We start from the raw sequence: 20,873 nt of genomic DNA, 5'->3' as shown, positions 1-20,873 counted from the left end.
CATGCATGAGTGGATGTGCTCGTACAGTGCCTTAGTGTAGGATTCAGCAGTTGAACTTTCAGTTCCCGTCTGCGTGGGTGTTGTGAAGTTTGTCACTTCTGACTTGAGTAGCATGAAGTTGGCTTTGGAGAATTTTTTTATGGAGGTTTCCTTACTGGGGGTGGAGGTGGGATGTGGATGTTAAGGGTGATTAGTTTATGGTCAGACCTGACTAACGAGGGGGTGACCATAGGTGTGGAGCATCGATTTCCCATGTTGGTAATGACCAGGTCTAGGATATTGGAGCCCCTGGTGGGACTATGGATTAGTTGATCCATGGCATTGGAATTTATGAATTCCAAGAACTGTTGGGCAAAGGTGTTGGTACATGAGTAGTTTTCCCAGTTAATGGCAGGGTCATTAAAATCACCCAGTATTAGGGTGTTTGGTTCTATCTTAATATTTTCCAGTATGTTTAGAAAGGTGTAGTGAGAATCTTGGGGTATCATGGGGAATCTGTAGCAAGCTACAATTTGGATTGCAGTCTTACCTAGTGTTAGTTGCACCTGGAGAATTTCAGACGCATTGTGTTGGGCAACTAGCCTGGTGGTGTGAATATCCTTGGTGAATATTGACACTCCTCCACCTTTAGTGTTTCGGTCCTGGTTTGGTGGCCGAAAAGTGTGGTCAGAGTTGTAGCCTGGTATTGCAGGGGTGCTCTCTGGAGCCTTGAACCAGGTCTCAGTTACTGCACAGATATCAATGTTCTCCATTTTTAGGAGTGCCTCGAGAGAGTGCATTTTGAGGTTTAGACTTCTAGAATTGAGTAGCATTACCTTCAGATTTTGCATGCTTGTACCTGTTACAGTGGTGGTTTTATCCTTTGAACTTTGCCTAAAAAAGGCACTATAGGGGTGGCAAGAGCCTTAGCCAGTAACCTGAATCCCTGGGGCGACAGGTGCAGACCATCTCTTGCAAAGCATCATGGTCTGTCAATCATGTCATCTCAGGCAGACAGATACTGGATCCCCTTTGAATGACACCAGAAGCTTAGCCAATTGTTGAAGTTAATCATTTTGTCCTTATATTGTGGTATCATTCTGGGTGAAGGCAGGATGCTACTTAGGGCTAGGGTCATACCTGCCTGGGCCACATGATCCGAGAGCTCTTCCATGTCTCTTTTCATGTAGTCCAGGGAGGTACATTTCAAGTCATTCACTCCAACATGGACAATGACAGAGTCATATTTGTACTTGTTGTGGAGTGACTTAAGTGCATGCATTATGTGGCGGATCCTGGCACCCGACAGGCAGCTGACTGTAATTATCCCCTTGTTCAACCTGGTGAGAGGGACATCAGTGTGCCGGACTATAGAGTCACCTATGACTAAAGTATTAGGTACATTGTCTTGCCTTAGGGGCTCTTGCTGGGTGGCACACTGGTGTTGTGAACTATGTGACACTTTGGTTGTGATTGGTGTTTGTTTGCGTTTCAGCTTCAGAGGTCCTTGTTGCTTGGGCAGGTTACAGTTAAGGGCCTCTGCATATGTGGATTTAATGTTGCTATATGTGGGTGTTGGTGGTGTGGGTTTAGAAGGGCTATGTGTTGCTTGAGGTGCAGTGTGGGTGTTAACCTTCTCTTCTTGACTGTCTAGCATAATCTTGGGTGGAGAGAGCTTTGCTTCCATTTTGGCTATGTAAGTGCATATCTCACAGGTTGTAGTGTTGGGTGGTAGGAGGACAGGGTTGTCTGTGTACATGAGGCAATTGCTGCATTGCCCCAGTATGCCCAGATTCACCAGGTGGACAGGAGAAATCACCGGAAGCTGACCCTTGGACATGCCTGGTTTGGTGCTTTTTTTTTTTTTTTTTTTTTGTAAAGTACAGAAGCTGTTTTCCCTTACCTTAGCAAGGTACTTTGCAATTATATGCTGTTTAGTGCCTACTATTAATTTCTCCTAATTAACAAGGAGAGTTGAGTGATTGTATCAGTTTAAGGCTTCCTAGTGCTTTCCAGCAGGTATTAGAAAAAGTGCTAGTCACAGGGATGCTTAAAGGTAAGATGAAAAAAAAATGCACACTGCAGTGTGCACTAGAGAAGTTAGATGTGAAAGTAGGTAACTTAAGTTTTACCTGTTTAAAAAGTTAAGGTTTAGTGGAGAGTTACTATTTTAAAACAGCAAGATGGATTGAAAGGGGTGGTCACTTTTGTATTCTGGTACTATGGAATACAGTGGGATGGCCAATAAATTTAAATAGTTGAAGGGGAGGGATTTCAAAAATGATGATTTTGTGTTTACTCACACAAGCCAGTGAAAGTAGAGAGGAAATGAGATATATGGTCAGATTAACATAAGAGGCAGGCAACTAGAAAGACAGTGGTATTTAACAAGACAACTGTAACTGGGTGAGAGGGTGGGAAAATCAGTGGGAGGGCAGGAAAAAATTCTGCCTGACTCAGAAGAGAGAGAGCTGTGGTTTCTTTTGAAGTTTTAATATGCTGTTAAAGCAGAAAAGGTAAAGAAAACAAACCACAGTATTCAAAATATAGAAAGGCAATAAAGTAATACAAAAATACAAAAAATAAAAGCAAACTAACCTTTCCTTCACAGCAAAGTGTAGCAGAGTCTGGATGAGCCTTTCTGGTAAAGCTCTGAAATGTTTTATTTTATTCCTTAAATAGAAGGTTTAGTTCCTAGCTCCATCTCCTCAGCTTAACAAATAATTAACGTTAACTGACCTCTTCTATTTTATGAATGAGTCCTTAATTGATCAGTTCTAATTTCTGCCTGACTCAGTTCTAATTTCTGCCTGACTCAGAAGAGAGAGAGCTGTGGTCTCTTTTGAAGTTTAAATATGCTGTTAAAGCAGAATGCAAGTAAAACACAAGGTAAAGAAAACAAACCACAGTACTCAAAATATAGATAGGCAATAAATTAATACAAAAATACAAAAAATAAAAGCAAACTAACCTTTCCTTCACAGCAAAGTGTAGCAGAGTCTGGATAAGCCTTTCTGGTAAAGCTCTAAAATGTTTTATTTTACCCCTTAAATAGAAGGTTTAGTTCCTAGCTCCACCTCCTCAGTTAACAAATGATTAACCTTAAGTGACCTATTCTATCTTATGAATGAGTCCTTAATTGATTAGTTCTAATTTCTGCCTGACTCAGTTCTAATTTCTGCCTGACTCAGAAGAGAGAGAGCTGTGGTCTCTTTTGAATTTTTAATATGCTGTTAAAGCAGAATGCTAGTAAAACACAAGGTAAAGAAAACAAACCACAGTATTCAAAATATAGAAAGGCAATAAATTAATACAAAAATACAAAAAATAAAAGCAAATTAACCTTTCCTTCACAGCAAAGTGTAGCAGAGTCTGGATGAGCCTTTCTGGTAAAGCTCCCATGTATCCATGACAGGGCTAATACATGTCTTACCTGTTGTACACACCTACATCATCACTGTTGTAAAAATAGCACATACTGGAGAGGCAGTTATATAATACAGACAGTACACCCTATATGTAACAGATGCCCCATGCATGTGAAGCACACATCTGGTGTGACACACATCATGTTCAGGTTACACAATGGGATGCAGAACAAGACAATCATAACTGATGTCAGACAAATGTCAGTACTGGACACTGGAAATTTGTAGATGGGTCATCTCCATCACCACATGTTATAGATGTGTTAGCTCCCAAAACCCTGATGACACTTATCAAGGGTATCAGACCTTTTCACATATTAGGGATACATGAGCAAGCAAAATGATGCCGTTGTCCTAGTTAGCCTGTTATACACATAGGAACCTATGGAGCCATACAGTTATTGTGCTGCATCTTGCTGAAGACATATTTCTTCTGTACTGACATTCCATCCTGTGTTGTGACATCTATGGCTTTATTGCCACTGTGTATCCATAGTTGTCCCCAACAGAATCCTGAAACAGAAATAAACAGGTTTGTGACATACTTTTCATTGTGTAAGTATACAGCCATTACAACTGCATACAAAAAAAGTACACAAAATTATGTGGCTTACTCATTACAAATGTCAGCATACCGTATCTGTCAGTAACCACTACAAGTGGCATGGCAAAACAACAATGCATTACACAAGTACTTTATATAGTCATCCTGTGCATCAGACACATAGCTTCATTTCCCTGCATTAATGATGAGGATGACAGGGATGTGACACAGGTATCATCACTTGCACACAGTGTTGTGCGGGGGTGCAGGAGGCCTAGGCTGACCCAAAAGGTTGAAAGCATGTCTGTGAGTCAGGAAGGGAAGTAGGCAAGATGTACCATGGAAATGTGCCATGTGTGTCTGTAGGTTGCCTGCATTTGACAGTGATGTGTGAATGTGTGCATGTGCACAGTCAAGCTCAGTGCTAGCCCTACATGTGTGTATGTTGAACAGCTTTGAATCATGCATGGTAGAGTAGACAGTTCACTATCTTTGGCCCCAATCATGAGAACTGGCTCTGCCAGGAGTTGCATTGGTACCTCCATGCCCAAGGTCAGAAGCAGTGCTAGTACCTGATGGTGACTGCTGTGTGCTGGGACTGTGTCCTTCACAAGAACACCCTGGACCATGACCCCATGGCCTGCCACATCTTGGTGTGGACAGCACACCCCCTCTGTAGTGCTGGATGTACTACCACTATGGGAGCATGATTGTGTATGGCCATGTAGACTTTCAGCAGATGGGGTTGCTGACCTACATCCACAAGTCCAATGCTCAACTCCAACCAGACATTCCAGCACAGACACTGTGCGTTCCAAGATGGATAGTATTTGATCTGTCTCAGCCCACATTCTTTCCACTGCATCAGTGAACTGATCCAGGGTGTCAACAATACAGTGGAGGCAGTCACAGATGTCAGACTGTGCTGCATCCATAGCCCTAAGCATACATCTGTAGTTCTTTTCAGAACATGCCTGTGCCTCCATGATGGCTTGAAACATGTGCTGAGTGACCAGAGATGTGACACCTTCAATAGGTGGTGGACAGACAGACAGACTCCTACAAGCACCCCTATCAATCCAGCTGTGTGGAACCTCACCAACTCTCTGGCAATGGCTATTGTCTACATTCACTGGAGCCATAGTTGCCACATTTTCCTGTTCAATGTCCCCACCCTCTGACTGTCCAATATCTGTGGTCTCTGGGGACTGGGTATATGTGGGCATGCTGACTGTGTGTGATGACAATGAGAGCGAAAGAGGGAAGTCAACCTCTGGGACAGATTCAACCCCTGAAACCTCCACCTGTGCCTCACTGTGGCCACCATCATCATCAGAGTCTAAAGAGACATCAACATCAGGTTCTGTAGGGGACAGAGACTCATCCCCCAGTCACCTGTGATAAGAAAGGAAAAATCAATACATTAATACCTGCACTATTATGCTCTGCAGTACTATGTTGCAATATATGTAAAGTTTTATACACTCTTGCCACTGTTACAGACCTGTTGAAAACCCAACCTCATATAGTAGAACAAGAGGTCATTACGTTTCCCACAAGCAGCTGTAGTTACTTGTAAATAAAAGCTCTTTACACAGCAATCTCATTAGCAACAATGAGGTACACTGTTGACATTTGTGAAGACTCTGCACAGTTGACACATAAGACAATTTGTAATGTCCTGACAATACTGTCACATCTATCAGTGTGGTCACACCTACAAGGCACAGGTATGACTCTAACTCGTGTACAGTCAGAAAATATGTGGGCAGTTGGCAATCATGCTGACAATACAGCAATCCAGGCAGCAGGCCTGGGATGACACTTTAGGGATTACATTGTTGTAAACCTACATCTATAACAAAACCGTGTCATGCTTACCAGGAGCAGGACCATGGCCTTGTCCGATACCTGAAGGACCTAAGAAAAGTTGAGGGAGAGGTAATGTCAGTACCACTGCATGTTGCACCACAACAAGGTAATACATCCATATATCATACATTTACAGTAGCTACTGGGTTAATTGTTATATTGGTCAAAATCTGAGCATGAGAGTTAAACTGCAGTTAAACCCTTCCACCAAAGAACAAAGACCTGACACCAATGTAAGAGTATGTATACCTTGGCACAATGAATGCTACAGTATCGCAGTGATGATCAAACTATGCTTACCTGCACACTCCTCTGCTGTGGAAACTGTGGCACCCACATCCATGATGTACAGCATGATGGATGCCTGGGAACTGTCGGGTGTGCCTAGGTTCACCAGGAATTCCTCAGTGGCTGAGAGTGGTTGTTCCACTGCAGGCCCTCCACCGGCAACACCATGATCCCTGGCTACATCTGCTGCTCTTCTGCATGCTGCATTAATCATGTCTGTTGCACGGTGTATAACCTGCTCATATGGCCTGCTCTGATGACCTGTGGCATTCACATGATGGACAAGGTCAGCCCACTATGCTGCCCACTGTTCTCTGCTTTGCTTCCCCTGGACAATAGGAGTTCATGGTGTTGCTGGAGGCCTTCCAGTATAATATCATTCTCTGCATCCATGAAAGGTGCATGGCATCTTGGATACATGTTTCCTGAAAGACAAGGGAACACATGTCAAGATCACGTACGTGGAAGCACATTATGTAGAGATACAGCAAGAGCAGAATGGCTGACAGTATTCACTGCTTGATCCCACATGTCATATTCCACAGTGTGCAAACATACTAAGTGTGTGGATACAACTAAGATACTAGTGATAGTCAGCTATTTCGATGTGTGCCATGACAGATACTGCTGTATGATCTTGCACCCAACACTGGAGTCTATTGTAGTGTGTCCCCTATTGGCAACCCCCCCTGATAATATGTCAAACAACAGTGCCAAACAAGTAGTAATGTGCTATTATAACCACTATAAAAGGACAGTCCCACAAGACCAGTGTGCCACAGTGACAAAAACATTCCACCCTTGGTGTATTGTAAGTTCTCTGTAGGTGTAACAAATTCTGGAGATCAATGACATGTCATTATCACAGTTCTAAGAAAGACTTAATGCTGTAATCCATATTTCCCATAAGTATATTCACACATCTGCATCCTATTGTAAACAAAAAGGTTGCATACCTAATGGAATGCAAAACACCTGTGCTGATATGTGGTGATATTTATTTTTTTGCAAATGATCTGTGTGCAGAATGTCTCATACACAATGGTTCCCTGTAGCCAGCTATTTGCCTTTTTAACATGCTTCTCATTAGCAGGTGATTGCCTCTTAACCTATCTGTGATTTTGAAATGCTAATTGCAGTCAATATGATGATTTGCACTATCATCAGCCAATGACATGCAACCTCTGTACAAGATATAAGGCCTTCATTATTAGAATCCCTTTCTGATATGTTGTTCTGGACATTACTGGGGTGAGGAGACTACATCATCACAGAGGGTAGGTCTGTAGCAGCTACTTTTACAGAGAGATGTGTGTGCTACAGGCTGCAGCTGTTGATGCAGATAATAGACATACACAGAAAGTGTGAACACTTTGGAGGACAGAAAAATGTAGGAGTAACTGTGGGAGCTGTGTCAGCCTTGTAGTAGAGGCAGAGCCTGAGTGAGGGTACCCATTCCACTCCAATTAAGACGTGTTTAAGGTAAGTATGTTAGGGAACAGTATCACTATCAGAGTACTAGGCAACATGTTTGCTGCATTCTTGAGCTACATAGGGGATAAATATAACATTATGTCCACCATGTGGGCAACTGTCAGGCCATGTGTTACAGTCTCATGCTGATTTGGAACGTGTATGCTGGCAGTCCTTGTTACAAGCAGGGGCTTCATATGTGTATGCTAGTTGTGCAGCTGTGCTAACCTGCACTGTAGGTTTGAAAGGATTGTGTGCTGCACTCTGACATTAGTAGGCTTCATTTACATTACCTGAGTTAAAATCCTATGTGAATGCATATTAATGCATGATGTGACACTTTATGCATTTATAGTTTTGCTATATTGCTAGGGATATGTGAAGTGTTTTCCTATCTGCAGGCCTGTGATTTCCATCAGTAAAAAGCAAACATTTCATTTGAAATGCATTGTGTGTATAAATAGTGCATGACTCACTCATTAATTGGTGGCTTCACAATAGTGTAATTTAAATGTTACACACTACTGGATTTGAACCCAGGACTGTGACGGGCTAAATGTACTGTTTGCAAGGCAGTTAATAGACTGAGCTACTGAGCCATTGTTACAGCAGGTGTATTTGCATGATATAAGTGCACACATACAGACTGTGACATATTTTTTTACATACATCATTATGTACATGGCTTTATATGGATGTATTTCTGCACCAAGGTCCCAGCTGAACATGTATTTTGCCATTAATGCCTTAGCAGGTGTATTTCTAAATGTTGCTGATAAAAGGACACATTTACCTGCTATTAGAGACCTCACTTACATCCATTATTCTGTGATTGGCTTTCTGGTGTTGTACTCTTGCACCAGACTCCAAGGTACCCTCGCATTTTTTTCCATTACTATTTAAGGAAGTTTGCACGATGTGGCACGATGCACAGCTCTGGTTAAACATTATTAATGACTGTAACTTGCAATTGATATTTTTTGCTTAAACCACCAGTTTTAATTAACAGCTCTGTGGCATGGCAAGTTAATGTAGTGACCTGCAGGTGCAATGGTCTTGGGTTTGAAATAGGGGCAAGGTGCTTATTTTGTATGTGTTAATTATCATTTAAAACACATACATCAATATAGCTGCATTTAGCTGAGCTGAGCAAAGCTGCATGATGCACTGCGTCATGCAGCGTCGCATGAAAAATATATAAAGAAAAGAAAAAAAATGGGAGATAGGTAACTGGTGTAATGGGGGTGCGAGTAGGGGAAAAAACATAGTGAAAGGCAGGTAGATATGTGCAGGAAGGATGTACGAAAGAACCATAGCTATCCATTTCTTGTACAGCAACAACTGTGCACTTTGACAGAATTTGTAGATGACTTTGAACTCTCACCCCCAGAGAGAGGGGTAAGGACAACATTATTGCATTGTTAAGCCAATTGGATTAAATTATGTGTGCCCAGATTATGTGTGTCCAGTGGACGTGTGCAAAATAGAGATCTATGTATAATGTGATTTTTTGGGGGAACAGTGACCACAATTCTTCTATAGTTGATGTAGCACATGTATAACTCTCAAACTGTTAGCATGGGACATTATGAGCCAAGCACTAACAAATGCAGGTACACAACTACACAGAACAGTTTCACATAATGTGGACATACATAACTACCAAGGTGTTCTATAAACACATTTGAAAATACATTGCATTCCAGGTAATCATTTATCTGGTAATCATGCAAGAACAGATTAGGCAGTTGTAATTACATTATGAAAAATCATGACAATTGAGAGTTATGTTTGTATACATTAAGTAAACTAGACAGCCATCATGCCTTAGTTGACAGGCATAGGAGCAGAACCCAAAAGCTGTGATTGCAGGGGACATCTGCAAATAATGTAAGAATTGACTGCAGCAACTTAGAACAGACATGCAATGAATACAGCCCTACTGCAAATATTAAGACAGTTTAATTGGGATGCAGCAATCCTGCTTAACACTTTATTGGTACTGGTGTTAATTGTCTGTGAAGTCTACATACAATATCTGCCCATAAAGTGGGCTACCTCACTCATATACCTTTTGTTCCTGAAGTGGAAAGAAAAAAAGAGCATTATGTGACTGAAATTGGCCTGGAGACAGACTTGAACCATACTATGAGTTGTGCAATACATTTTCAGGGCATTACTTTTGTATTCTGCAGTTATTACAGTTTTACAGTTGACTGCAGCAACCTTACCATAGACATGCAATGCATACAGCTCTAGTGCAATTATGTTATGACACCACAATCCTGCTTTACCCCTTTTGCTTACTGTTACTGGTATTGTTTATTTTTGATTGTAATACAGTTTTTATTGTTCATTTATTGCACTACAGTTCTAATTTCCCATTTATTGTACTACAGTTTTTATTGTTTATTATTTATTGCAATACAGTTTTTTTATTGTTTATTGTTTATTGCACTACAGTTAGCATAATATATCCATACTTACCACACTCACGGTGCAACCTGCCCAGGCGCCGGGCATGGCACTGCATGTGTGAGTCCTCTCAGCTGCAGCTATTGGGAGAGAAGTATACCATTATGCATACCAGTTTTGCACACATTCAGCTTGCATTTTAGTAAAATAGTGGAAGACATACTTACATATGTCTGGGGCATGCCTAGCCCTGGCTTCTTGGACCCAGGTGTCCAAAGTTCCCCTCTTTCAGTGCTTCAGGTTATCATAGTGGTGACAACACTGATCACCAGTGTGGGAGATACTAGTAGTACCCTGGCCAACTGATCCCAGGCCTCAGCCTTACATTCTGAGCCCTGGTAATCACCCTGCAGCAGCCTAGGTTCATAATTGTATACCAGGAGCCTGATAAAAACCCAGGATTCTTGCACACCCCATTGCTGTGCCCAAAAGCAAGCACCTTTTCCAACACCATCTGGCATATTGACAGAAGGACTCCAACAACTGTTGCAGAATTCCCACTTATTGCCCTTAATATAGTTTATTTTCCTGCCCTTACACATCATTCAGCAACATTCAAAAAAGCCCAGCGGTGCTTAGCATCGTGCAAACCAGCTAAGCAGAGCTAAACATCATGAAGACTTGCACGACTGTGGTTTTAGCAGAGCTTAACAATGTTAAACACGAGTAGCCATTAACCATGTTTAAGCAGTGCTTAACACCATGCAGCTCTTCTAAATGTAAAGTTTTCTTTTTACATTAAACAAAAATTTGCATTACATTAAACAGATGGTATGTCTGATAGGGACTCGAACCCAGAATCATTGAAGCTTTAGACCATGACTCTTAGCTACTTGGATAGTATGCAGACTGCTATATCTTCACATATACTACTAAGCTACATGTTAAGCACCATGCAATGCCATACAAACGGGCTTAAACAGAACCAGAAATAAATAATTAATTACATCCATTTTCTATTTTTAGATGTCTGGCAGGTGTCAGTTCTGCATGTGTAAGTGCAGCTTGGCATTGCTGCACTCCACATTGTATGGTGCACAAAGACATTAACAAAATAAATAAATAAATTAAAAAAAACAGATATTATAATTAATTACATCTGGTTTCTATTTTTAGATGTCTAGCAGGTGTGAGCTGTCCTAATGTAAGCACAGCTTGGAATTGCAGTGCACTGCTTCATGCCATGCCATGCAAATGGACATTAAAAAAAAAATGAAAAAAAAATTAGAAATTTAAAACACAAACTATTAATTCACAGCACATTTCAACAATAGCGGGGAACATTACAGGGAGCCTCACCATGTACATAACATCTGACCAGCCTCTACACTTCTGCCTACACAGATTCAGTATCTCTGTTACTATGCTCTCCCTCGGCAGCGCGCCATGATTAATATGCTGGCATGCTACCGAGGGGGAACCATGGCCATGTACACGGGTACATTCCATGTAGGCTCTACATAGGGCATGCATGGATGTTACTGAATCCTGGGAATTATGTTATTAGAATACATATATTATATCCCCATGTAATGAAGCATTTTTACTAAGGAAAACTAAATTCATAAACTTTATGAGCAAAGTTTGTAGACTGTTGCCTACTGTATATACATTGGGTGGTATTCATAGGCTGAGATTTCATAGCTACGTAACAGTTAACTGCGAAAAGTTCTGCTACACGTATATGTAAATAAGGTAAGTGCAGTTTATTCAAGCTGAATAAGGAAAAGCGAAAGCAATTTAAAAAACACACCTACTTATGGCAAAAGCATAAAGTACCTAAAGTTAAGCATTGCATACATATGACATGCAATGTGAAAGCCGAAGGCTACATATGCATTTTGATATTGCAGAAAGATGTGGCTACATGCATTCACTCTTGAAAGACTTAAGGCAATAGGAGACTACATCTTTTTTTATTTTATTTATTCAACATTTGTTGACCCAGAAAGTCTGACTAGGACAGAGCCTATTTTCTGCAGAGGCCCAGGGACTCCAGATGCATGTTTTTGGAATGTGGGAGGAAACCAGAGTACCCAGAAGAACCCACACAAACACAGGCAGGAACTTATAAACAAAGACATTGGCAACCGTCAAACACTGGACCCCACCCAGTTTGGGTTTGTAAAGGGCCGACCTTGTCTCCTGAACCTGATTGACTTCTTTGAATCAGTCTCCAGAGCCGTGGACGAGGGTAAGGTGGTCCACACAGCCTATCTGGAACTCGCCAAGGCCTTTGACACCATCCCCCACTCTGGAATCATAGACTTACTAAGCTGGGCATTAATCCCTATGTCACTCTATGGGTTGCCAACTGGCTTACTGACAGAATCCACACTGTAAATGTAGCCTACTCCAAATCCATCTCCAGACAAGTGACAAGTGGAGAACCTCAGGGTTCAGTCCTGGGACCGCTCTTGTTTGGCATCTACTTCTGTGAAGTACAGGCCAACACTAAGGGACTCTGGCTAACAAAGTTTGCAGATGACTGCAAACTGGGAGCCATTACTGAATCCCCAGATGATGTGGATATTCTACAAAAAGGCCTTACAGAAACAGATGCTTGGTGCCAGAGCCATGGGCTCAAACTCAATGCCAAGAAATGTATAGTTATCCCCTTTGGTAAAAAAACATGTACCCGTGAATTACCACAGTGGCAGTACACTAAACACCAGAAGTATGATAAGAGACTTAGGGACACAGGTGGACAGTGGTCTCACCTTTGGTAACCATAGCGTCACAACAGTTAGGAAATCCTTCTATGTGTCACACCTCATCACTAAGGGCTTTTCATCCTGAAAAAAAAGGAGGTTATTGTCTCACTGTACTCATCCCTCATTAGACCCATTATAGAATACAACACCCCATTTGGTATGCACCTCTCAAGACATCTACAATAACTGGAAAGGCCGCAGAAATACCTCACTAAAAGAATCACAGGCCTAAAGCAAATGTCTTATGTTGACCGCCTTAAAAAACTCCAGCTATACTCTGTCGCATATCGTCTACTCAGAGGCAATCTCTGCTTAACATACAAGGCCATGTCAAACCCAGAGCTGTTGGACATGCTACACTTAAAGAAATCCTATCCCTCAGAGCCACATGCTCCAGGGATCTAAACCTTGTCATCACAATAAGCAAAACATGCTGGAGGGATAGGTTCCTGACGCAGAGATTCCCCAGACTCTGGAATAGACTGCTCATATATGTCAAGCAGAGTGCCTCTTTGGCCCTCTTCAAAAGGAACCTTGACAATTGGATGGGAGAAAGGAAATTCACCCCGGGGATCATGTCAGTCACCCTGCTAGACAGGGGTCCAGGGAAGTAAATAGTGTGGGAAGAAATATCTAGGGAATTGCTATGGCTAGGCTTATATAGGCCCTAGGGCTGATAGCCTAGTACCAACCTATGAACCTATGAACATGCAGACTCCACACAGAAGGCAACCCAGCTGAGAATTGAACTGGAGAACCCCTCGCTGTGAGGCAACAATGTTAACAGCTGCACCACTGCATTGCCAGTATCTAAAAAGTAAAGGGGGTTTAAAATATTTTATATAGGAACATCCTTATCTTGACACCCTGTTGTTTGATTTAAAGTGATGAAAGTGGAAGACAGGAAAGACTAAACAGGGGAGACACAACAAAAAAGGCAACAGAGAAGGAATATATCAATAAGGTTGTGCTGGAAGAAGTGCCCCTCCTCTCTCACATGTTTTTGGCAGGGGATTAACCCCCCCCCCTATTTTTTTCAAGAATGTTTTTATGTAATTAGGGTAGTGTGGATGGAAATAGGCAAGAGGGTGCTGGAGTAAGGATAAAGGAAGCAGGGGTGACGATGAATGGTGCCAGCAAGAGTCCGCAGTCCACAGGTCTCAAACATTTTCACTGCAAGATGGCATTTCAGTGCAGGACCCTGATGTTGAGGGGACAGGGGCCTATGTTGGCACAGTGGTCTGCACCAAATGGGGCAGCGAGTCTTCAATCCATTGAAATAATCTGTCTACAACCTGCTTCAGCACATCCTCAGTCAAGTCCTGAAGCCACTATTCAGTGAGGCCTGCCAGGATGCCATGTTCCAAGATGCCTGCAGGACAGGTAACACCACCAAGACCCTGCAAGGAAGACCTTGAATGAGTAGAGGGTGAATACTTCCTAACCTGGGAAGCACTCACCTGGTTTATTTTGAGGAATTTGTGTGTATAAAAAAAATGAACATAAATGGGAGAGAAAGTAGATAAAAAGGAGCAAGGAAATGCATAGTTAAAATAAGAAAAACAGAGAAAAAGAGAGGAAAGACAAAAGAGAAAATACACAACATCAGTTCACACACAGTGTTACACAGCACTCAACACTCAATTTCTTACTTTAAAAAATGTTATTTTTATAAATCTTTATTGAATGTACAGGAGGTGTTCATGCATACGTGGGACAAATGATTTGGTAAGTGCTTATGTGTACATGGAAAGAATGTTATGAGAAGTGCTTATGCCTTCTTGGGTTGAAATTATATGGGGAGTCCTTATGCATACTTGAAAAGAAAGTGTGCATTGCTATAAAGTTTTGCTGGGGCTTATATTTTGCAGTCTACTTTACTAACATAAATAATCATTTTTATGCCTGATATGCATTTGTTTGCAATATTGTACTGAAACCACCCTTTATAAATTCTCACACTGCACTTATACATTAGTATTTCGTTGGTCACAGTAATGAACTGAATGCACTGCATTGCTTTATTTAACATCCTTTATAAATTATTTGTGTATATACATTAATGAAATCAGTTAGACAGAAAACTGCACTTATATATTGATACATCTTTTACATTTGGTTGCAGTCAGGGACGTCGGGAGGCATACTGACTGTACGCATTTCAGTACAGTTTATCTGGAGTGGGGGGTCGAATCTGTCAGGCTCTTACCTAGATACCAGTGACTGCAGATTGATCCTGCTTTAGTTGTGAGAAAAAGAGTGAGAACGCGAGAGTAGACTGCCCTTATTAATGGAGGGTACATGCTTATTCTTAGTCTAATCTAATGTTCCTTCCAATTTCCACTGACCTGACTCATCTTTATACGTGTTGCTGCAGAGATTTGTAACCAAATCTTAAATGTATGTGAGTACTTTTAAGTTTTGCTATGAAAATGCTACCAGTTTGGTCATTTGTTTCATACCCCAGTATACAATGTTAGTGGCAGGCAGTGAATCAATCTTGAACAGCATTTGTTGTTTTTTTTTTTTTTTTTTTTTTTTTTGGAGTTACAAATTACAAAGGGTGCTTGTGTACCACTCGCAACGCGAGTCGCATGTTAGTATTGCTGCTTGCCTGCTTTATTATACATCAATGTATTCCTGTTTTCCTTGGCAAACTGCTTATCTTGCTCTCTCTCTCTTTTTGTTTTCATCGCATTCTGATTGCAAGTGTGCGGCACCTACCCTGGACTTAATCCGAGACTGTTAGTGTGACTGGTGGTTGCAGACAACTGATACTAAGAGGCATACACCTCTCAACTGCCCGGTATCTGTACTGTTGAGAAAAAAAAAAAACATGTAAAAACAGAAAAACAAAAACTGTACTCTGTTTTGAAAATGAAATAACGTGGATGTTAGAACTTGAAAATAATATGTTTACTGCAATGTTTTTGGTCGTAGGTGGTTATTGAAGGGACACGTGTTCGTGAATAGGAGAAAACAACACTGAAAAGTATGGTATTTGTTTTTACAAACCTAATGTTTTCTACTAGATGATCCAAGATTTCAGAAAAGTCGCACCGATATAAAATTAAATGTACATGTTTAGTTACATACAACTGATTTCAATTTTCTCTAATTATTTGTATTGGTAAAAGCCTCCAACACAAACGCACACACAAAAAACATTATGGTAGTGTATGTTTCACCGCAAAACCAGCCACCAAAGAGAAGAACACTAAAAATATGGGAACAGCTTTTAAATATGTCTGATCAATGAAGTTCTTTATTAAAGAGTGAAGCGCTTGCCATATTCTTAGTGTTCTTTCATAGTGGCTGGTTTTGCGGTTATATGTACACTGCCAACCATTGCCGTACAGAGTTCTTTGGTTTTTTTTTTTTTTAGTATTTGAAATTCTACCAAGTTGACTCATCAGGTTAGCAACTAGGCACCAGATCCGAAACTGTAGGGCGAACCCCCCCCCCGCCTTCTTGCATGGAAAAGATTATATAAAAGAAAAGGGAATTTCAGTAGTAATACTTCTTCCATGGGGAAGGTGAAAGGGGTAGACAAACTGTCTGTGCAGCTTTCTAGCTGAAGTGTCAGGTGGTAGTGGTTATTCCAAATGGGTTCGTGCTACTGAAGGAATTGCACAGGACTAAGTAAATACAGGCTGCCATTCTTTGCACAGCAAACCTTCAAATCCACTTAAATCTTAAAGTAGAAGCATGTGACAGTATGTGTGAGGTGCAGTTTACCTTAGTAAAAAATGGGATGAAACTGAACTTAAAACATGGTGGATGCTGGGGCCATTGAAAATGTAAGGATATTTTTAAATGACCTTTTTTCCTAAGTAACCGTAAAACTCCATAGCTTTTCCCGACTAAGCAGATTAACTCCAGGTGACAAAGAGTACTGAAGGGGTCGTTGGGGAAAATGTTCAATTTTTGTGCTTGTGAATACATGGAAAAGAAATTAAGGGAACCTTGGGGGAAATTATTCACTTTGATATCACTTGGTGGTGCTTGTGCATACATGGACAAACCTGACTGAAGGGGTCATTGGAGAAAATGTTTCATTTTAGTGCTTGTGCATACATAGACAAAGTACTGAAGGGGTTGTTGGGGAAAATATTTAATTTGTGTGCTTGTGCATACATGGACAAAGTAGGCAAGGGATCCTTGGGGGGATGATGATTAATTTGATGCAGTTTTGTGGTTACTATCTATGCAAACAGACTGCTGAAGAAGTCGTTGGGGAAAATGTTTAATTTTTGTGCTAGTGCATACATGGACAAAGTACGCAAGAGATCCTTTGGGGGGGTGATTAATTTTGATATAATTTTACGGTTACTATGCATACAAACAGACTGCTGAAGTCATTTGGGAAAATGTTTTATTTTTGTGCTTGTGCATACATGGAAAAGTAATTAAGGCAATCTTGGGGGAAATTATTCATTTAGATGTCATTTGGTGGTGCTTGTGCATACATGGACAAACTTGACTGATGGGGTTGTTGGGGAAAATGTTTAATTTTTGTGCTTGTGCATACAGGGATAAAGTACGCAAGGGATCCTTGGGGGATGATTAATTTTGATGTAATTTTGTGGTTACTATGCATACAAACAGACTGCTGAAGTAATTCGAGAAAATATTTTTATTTTTGTGCCTGTGCATACATGGAAAAGTAATTAAGGCAACCTTGGGGAAAATTATTCATTTTGATGTCATTTTATGGTGTTTGTGCATACATGGACAAACCTGACTGACGGGGTCGTTGGGGAAAATGTTTAGTTTTTGTGCTTGTGTAAACATGGACAAAGTACGCATATACATGATGATAAAGACATTGATACTGAGCAAGTCCTGAGAGATTTCAATCAGTGCAAGGATCGGTGCATAAACTTATTTACAGCATAATAGTGCATGACACTGAGATGCACAAAAGTGTGTTTTGCTTGTGTATGTCTAGCTGAGAAATTTGTAGATCTTGTGTTTCCCTGCTGCTTGCAAATGTGGGGGTATTTCAAAGTAATCCATTTAATGTCAATTATGATTGACTAGAAATAAAGCTATTTACTGCACATTTGTATTTATTACTGCGGTGGTGGTGCATTGTCACCTCACAGTAAGACGTTGTCCTGTTTGATTCTCAGCTAGAGCGTCAACTGTGTGGAGACATGCATGAATGGGTGTACCTTCATTGAAGGTTGTGTGTCAGGGCCAGCAACTTGGCACGTAAAAATCTACTGCCAAGCATTAGCGGACCGGAGTTCCACTGTGGCGACCCCTAACCAGGAAAAGCCAAAAGACACAACAACTGCACATTTGTATTTGCCATTTGTAATGAACTAAATAACTAGTTTTGCTCAGTTACTACTCCTGTATTAAAATACATACAACGCTAAGCATTTCTATCATTGATAATTATGGTTAACAAGGTTTATGACAAATTATGACAAATGTGATAAGTACTATGCAGTGATATTGAATTCTTAGTAGATGAGTATGCTGAAAAGTAGGAAAATGTTGTGTGTACTCATGGATGTTCAATGTTGCCATGTGAATCTTACTGTCACTTGAAACTATTTGATAATACCTTGGTAGTTCTTTTTAACTTGTATACATGTGTGCGAGTTTGGGTGTGTGTGGGGGTACAACTTCACTGGAATAAAGTCTGCAAAATTTTAAATGGGAAGGTATTTTGTTTTTTGACCCATGAAGTTATGAAAAGCTGCTTCATCATGCAAGTAACTACCATCCTGGCATATGGTTGACAATGCTCATTCAGTGAGTGGCATTGTGAAAGGGGCGTGGCCTGGTCAGCAGTTTAAGGAAGTGCACGGACCACAATGTGTAGATGTGGGTGTGGCTTGTTGGGGATAGCAGACTAGGAGCTGTCAGTACAAATCTGAAAATCTTGCCTACACCCCTGGTTGCAGTAATGTACTGAATGCACCGTGGTGCTTTAGTTAACATCCCTTATAAATGATATATACATGAATATCTATATATACATATATATATATATATATATATATATATATATATATATATATATATATATATTAGATATAGCTATAAATATAGATATCATACAGATATCATCTGTCTTTCTATATATATATATATATATATATATATATATATACATATATATATATATATATATATATATATATATATATATATATATATATATATATGGGTCTACTTCAGAAGATTGACAGACCATTTGATCAGCATTCATCCCCCCACACCTCCCCTAACTATATATAACAACTCCAGGGTCGCACAACATTGGGGAGGGGGGCAAATCCCTGTTAAGTGGCTTGAATACTGGTTGTCAACCAAATGAACTGTTGACCAAATGAGTTTCGATCAAATGGTCTGTCGATCTTCTGAAGTAGACCCACATATATATATATATATATATATATATATATATATATATATATATATATATATATATATATATATGTGTGCGTGTGTGTTTGTTTGTGTGTGTACATATACATACATATTAATGAAATTAGTTAAACACAGAATACTATTTACTACTTTGTTCATGCTTACTTGTGGCTTCAATGTAGGTTCATAGGAAATTATTAAGCCTAGCCAGTATAACCTGATTTTACCCAATATATGGCTCATAGGGGCAAAAGGATTGGAATGATTTGTGCCTATGCTTTAAGTATCTTAGAAATTGCCCCTTTCCATAAAGGACATAGGCACCACCCAGGCATGAATTAGTTATTGCCCATCCATTGATCAAAACTGCATTTGAAAAGGGCCTTGGAATGGCTCTGCTTAATGTGAATAAGAAGGCTATCCCAAAGTAGGAGCAATCTGTCTCTCCAGCAATGCTTTGTCTGAGTTGTGGACTTAGTTTAGTTCCCTAGATTGGGTGACCCTCATGCAGTTTGACTTGCTCCATCATGGCTGGATGTGTGAGTGCCTTGTAGGTCAGGCAAAGGTCACTCCCTAATAGCTGGTAGGAGACAGAGTAAAAGGATAGGGATTTTAGTCTGTCCACATCGGATATGTCATTTACACCCTGTATTTTCTTTGTGAGGAACTTCTGAGGTCACTCCAGCTGCTGTAATTGCCTAGTAAAGTATATGCCAATACGAGCATTGTAGTTGATTATTGGTCTAATGATGGCTGAGTACAGTGGGACTATAACTTCCTTGGATATGTATGCCATGCCTTTACTTATAAGTTGTTCCACACAGAAGGACTTCCTCACCACTGTGGACACATGGCAGTCAAATGTCAGGCTACTATCTATCTGTGAACCTAGATCTATTACCTCTGAGTCTACTCTTAGGGGTGTGCTACTGATGTTGTAATTTGAATATTTGACTTTCCAAAGGGTATGATAATGCAGTTTTTTTTGCATTTAGTTTTGGACATGGTTCTGGCACCAGTCATTTGTCTGATCTAGACCCTCCTGAAGGATATCTGCATCACTGGGGGATTCAGTGATTGCCCCCATCTTGCAGTCATCTGCAGACTTTGTCATCTACAGGCCTTCTACATTAGCATTGACTTCAGAAAAGTATATTCCAAACAGGAGTGGTCCCAGAACTGAGTCCTGCAGCACACCACTAGTAACTAGCCTCTTGCTAGATCTGGATTCAGCCACTTTAACCACATGTGTCCTGTCCATGAGCCAATTGGGTATCCATCTGGTGAGATAGGGATTTATGCCCAGTTTTATGAGTTTATTTATAATACCTGAATGGTGAATTGTGTCAAATGCCTTGGCTGGGTCAAGCTAGGGGGTGTGTACTGTTTTACCCTCATCTGTAGCAATAGTGACTTTCTCAAAGAAATCCACCAGATTCCATAGGCATGACTTGCCCTTGACAAAGCCAAATTGGGTTGGGTGCTATGTTTGGAGGTTTCCTGTGTCATTATTTATCAGATCTATGATTATACTTTCTTTCCACGGTCCCACATTTAAGACTAGTCAAACGTATATGTCTGTAATTTCCAAAGTCAGAAGATGGTCTGGAGGCTGTGGTTAAACAGAGATTCTACTGGGCTTGCTAAGTACTGATTTAAGCTATTTAAGAGGCAACATGGTATATTATCAGTCCCCCCTGAAGCCATGTT

The sequence above is a fragment of the Protopterus annectens genome, chromosome 12.part0 (assembly GCF_019279795.1).
Source record: "Protopterus annectens isolate FY-2018-M chromosome 12.part0, PAN1.0, whole genome shotgun sequence".
NCBI classification, from domain to species: domain Eukaryota; kingdom Metazoa; phylum Chordata; order Ceratodontiformes; family Protopteridae; genus Protopterus; species Protopterus annectens.
Note: the sequence above shows the minus strand (reverse complement) of the source record.